Source organism: Chrysochloris asiatica, unplaced genomic scaffold (assembly GCF_000296735.1).
Source record: "Chrysochloris asiatica unplaced genomic scaffold, ChrAsi1.0 scaffold00101, whole genome shotgun sequence".
Lineage (NCBI taxonomy): Eukaryota > Metazoa > Chordata > Mammalia > Afrosoricida > Chrysochloridae > Chrysochloris > Chrysochloris asiatica.
Window position 1 is genome coordinate 10,379,141 of NW_006408619.1, and position 4,793 is coordinate 10,383,933.

Below are 4,793 nucleotides of genomic sequence, written 5' to 3' on the forward strand. Positions count from 1 at the left end.
CGGGAGAAAGATGAGGCGTTCTGCTCCCGTAAAGATTTACAGCCTCGGAAACCCTGTTCAGGGTCGCTATGGGTCGGAACCGACTCGACGGCACTTAACAACAATACAAACGTCTAGAGGTAGGTGCTTCAGTTTCTCAAATAATATTATAATTAACATCTCTGTGAGTCCCTTAGTCTTGCTTTCATTGTCTCAAGAAGGCTGCAACCCCAGCTATTTTGTCTACCTTAAGGCAGGAAGAAAGGTTTTTTTGCAAAAGATACCTGTTTCTTTTCTAGCAAAAAATTTCCCAGAAATCAACAGTTAGGACCATGTCACATGGCCATTCCTAGAAGCAAAATACTCTGGGAAGGTGAGTTTTTAGCTCTTCCGCCTATAGTTGTTATGTGCCATTGAGTCGGTTCCGACCTATAGTGACCCTGTATAGGGTTTCCGAGGAGTGACTGGTGAGCTTTAACCACCGACCTTGCACTTCAAATGGCTTTGCAGTCTGGCTCATTAACCCACAGAGCCTCACCAGGACTCCTCTGCCTATGGGAAAAGGAAAAGGAGGTTGGGAACAGGGAGCCAGGTTAACTACATGTAGAAAGAGAAATTCCCTCTGATTCTGGGCATCTCGGAGTCTGGAACTGCTGTTGCTGTCATCCGAGGATGATACAACCACCAGGGAGGCCAGCACAGAAGGAAAAATAGAACCCACAGCAAAGACCAACAGCCCAAATGGACAAAGTATATGAAGACAAAATTTACAGGAAAGGGAAAAACAAGAAATCTTTAAATATGAACTTGATAATAAGAAAATTCATAACTGAAATACCACTGTGATACCACTTCACCTATCAGACTGGCAAAACCCCAAATATTTGCCAACTCTTTCTGTTTGTCAGACTATGGGGAATAATACACGAAAGGCACAATGGCGCAACCCAAAGAATGAACAAACACACAAGCACATGAACTGGGATCTTTGCATCCTCATTAAGATGCCATTTCAACTAGACATGTGAGCACATGGATGGAAATCCCACCTCCCACAGGACTTCATTTCAAATTACACAATATGCTCGCTCACTCATTAAGCCATTTTGAGCAGGGTTGTTGCTGCTGTTAAGTGTCCTGGAGTCTGGTACCAACTCACAGCGACCCAGTATAGGGTTTCCGAGGAGTGGCTGGTGGATTGAACCACCGACCTTGTAATTCAAACCGAGTCCAGTGCATTATCCTACATGGAATAGGACGGTGGTGGTGGTGGTGTGCCGTGGGAGTCAGTTTCCACTCAGAGTGATCCTACAAAGGGTTTCTGAGGCTGTAAATCTTTACAGGAGCAGAAGCCTCATCTTTTTCCTGCAGAACAGATGGTAGGTGGTTTCAAACTGCTGACCTTTGAGGTAAGCAACCCCTCTCGTAACCAGTATGCTACACTGGGTAAAATGGTGGTGGTAGGATGGTGGTGGTGTGCTGTGGAACCGGTTCCAACTCATAGCGACCCTGTACAGGGTTTCTGAGGCTGTAAATCTTTACAGGAGCAGAAAGCCTCATCTTTCTCCCGCGGAACAGCAAGTAGTTTCGAACTGCTGACCTTGCGTCTCGCAGCCTGATTCATAACCACTACGCTAACCAGAGCTCCTTAGGATGTTGTTAACCAGAGCTCCTTAGGATGTTATTAAGTGCCATTGAGTCGGTTCCAACCCATAGCGACCCTGTACAGGGTTTCCGAGGGTGTAAATCTTTATGGGAGTAGAAAGCCTCATCTTTCTCTGACGAAGCGGCTGGTAGTTTCAGACCGCTGACCTTAAGGTTCGCAGCCCAATTTGTAACCACTACGCTACCAGAGCTCCTTAGGATAGGTGGTGCTAATTGTTAGCATATCTGGTTGCTAATGGAAGGTTCAAGTCCACCCAGAGTATGTTGGGGAAAAGGCCTACTGATCTATTTCCCAAAAATTAGCCGCTGGAAATCCTATAGCATTCAGTTCTACTGTGATACTTCTGGGTTCACCATGACTCAGAGATAATCCATGGCAACTGTTTTCTATTACCTACAACCAAAAGTATCCCAGTGATGCCCCTGCCCCCTACTCTGAGCCTAGGAGCAATGTTGTTCTGTCCAGAAGCCAGGTCATTCAGTCTATGTGGGTCATCCACCAACCAGCCAAGTACAAACAGGTACAGGTCAAAAGCTGAAATCCCCTGGAACACGGAATCCCTCCCAGAGGATGGGCCAGGAGCCAGTTCAAAAGCAGTGAGTGGTCAGATGCCTTGGGGTATATTCAGTCTTGTGGTCATGGACAGGGCTGTATCTTATGTTAAAAATCCTGTTGGATTCTAGATGCAGAGATGATTTTAAGAACTTGACACTTGGGTGGCAAGATGGCTGCTTCATGCATTCTTGAACTAATGCCCTTACTATTTGGTCTACCTGATTGTCTTTTGTTGAGGTTTTTATTCACTGTTGTTGTTCTTTGTTGTTGTTGTTGTTAAGTGCCGTGAAGTCAGTTCCAACTCATAGAGACCCTGTATGGGGTTTCTAAGGAGCGACTGGTAAGTTTGAACTGCCGACCTTGAGGTCGAGTGCTTAACCTATGGTGCCACACCAGGACTCAGGAACAGCCCATTGTCTAGTTCCTGAGTATTTCCAAACTGGGTGGCAATTGTCTATCCCATTGTTAATTGGTAAGCTGGCATTCTATTTGTCTTTTGAAAAATTAGTAGTGAATATTGAACAGACTCATGGGTCTCCCCAAAACCCTGCACCCAGCATTCCTTACTGATGACCTTGCTGGTCTGCAATGTGATTAAGAACAGTTGGCTCGGGCCCTCAAACTACAGTGCTTCATGGACTGCATTTCACAACTCACACCCTCTATACTGAACCCAGTGATGGGGGCAAACATCCCTGCCAGCCACAATCGGGGTGGACGGCTGCCACCTATAGTGTACTGAAGCCTTGTCCATGTGTAAGGCCTACATCAAACCCCATGTTCTCTCCAGTGACAATGAGAACATGTGGTTTCTGGGCTTAGGAGCTCCCATGATCTGGGTACCCAAGGGACTCAGTTAGGTCCTCCTAAGGTAGAGAGGCAGGAGGAGTACATAACCAGAATTACCTCCCTGATGGGTGGGGGTACTATGATGCCCACAGGCACCGTATGTCCACGAGGGCAGGAAGAATTAGATGATGGACCAGTATTCCTGGTGGTGATACATGTCTGAACCTGCATAACAGCCATATAATGGTAGCAGGAATGTGGGGAGGAGTGGGGGTCTTTGGCAAGGGCAGAAGAATAAGAGAAGGTGCTGGGTGGGCCACGGTGCCTTGGGGCATAAATGGTTGCATCTTCAAAGATGTGTAGGTGCTGGCCTACTCCTTGACATCTCGCCAATGCCCAGAAAGCCTCAGTCTGTGAGCTTGGCATTCTTCCAGACCCCTCTCAAGTCATAGTTCCAGGAAGGTTCCTGCCATCGGCCTACCTCCCACTCAGATTACTGCTCTCAGCACAAGACTGTTTGGTTTACACTCCCCTGTCTCGTCATTGTTTATAGGTTGTGTCATGAGTGTGTGTTGTGTTTACAGTGGCTAGGAGTCCCTGAGATCAGGATCTGCCTTCTACCCTTCTTCCTCCACAACTACCACCAACAGCCACAGCTAGCACCTAATGTAGTACAGGGTACTACATTGTTGTTGTTAAGTACCATTGAATAGGTTCCAACTCATAGCCACCCTGTATAGGTCTTCCAAGGAGCAGCTGGTGAGTTTGAACTGCCAACCTGTGGTTCATAGTCCAGTGCACAGGTAAAAAGGCTTGTTAGTGAGTTAATATCGCAAATGCTAAGATGTTTGCCCTCACTGTAAACAAATCCCATAGAAGTGAAAGCCAAGTTTTCAAAGCTCTTTAGCTTTTCAGTCCATTTAACCCTGGATGGTACAAATGATTCTTGTTTGCCTACTAACAGAAAGGTTGGTAGTTTGAATCCACCCAGCAGTACCAAGGAAGAAAGGTCTGGTGATCAAGTTCTACCAAGATTACAACAAAATGCATGTAAATGGCAATATTAGAAAGACAATCAGTGCAATCTACCACATAAATAAAAGGAAAAAAAACCACATGATCTTATCAATTGATGCAGAATAAGCGTTTGACAAAATCTAACATCCATTTCTGATCAAAACACTCAATAAAATAGGACTAGAAGGGAAATTCCTCAACATATTTAAGGGTAGCATAGTGGTTACGAGTCAGCTTCAGTTCTTAAGAACACCCTACCTCTGCTCAAAAGTAGGGAACTCACTATATTGAAAATTTGATTATTCCATTTTTGGGGAGCCCTATGGGTTACATCAAGGAGCTCTGGTAGCGTAGTGGTTACGAATCGGGCTGCAAACCGCAAGGTCAGCAGTTCGAAACTACCAGCTGTTCCACGGGAGAAAGATGAGGCTTTCTGCGCCTGTAAACATTTACAGCCTCGGAAACCCTGTACAGGGTCGCTATGAGTCAGAAACTGACTCCACGGCACTTTACAACAACAACAACAATGGGTTACATCAGTGAAAACCACCCTTCTGCAATTCCCCCTTGTTGCTCTTAGAACTACATTGAAGGAGCCCATAGCTTCTTCCTTGTTCTCTTCAAAAGTATACATTTCCATTTAAAAAGTAGGGAATTTTGCAATTATTATTTTAATGTATAATTAATATAAAGAGCTCTGGGAGCGTAGTGCTTACGAGTCAGGCTGCTAACCTCAAGGTCAGCTGTTCAAAACCAGCTGTTCTGTGGGAGAAAGATGAGGCATTCT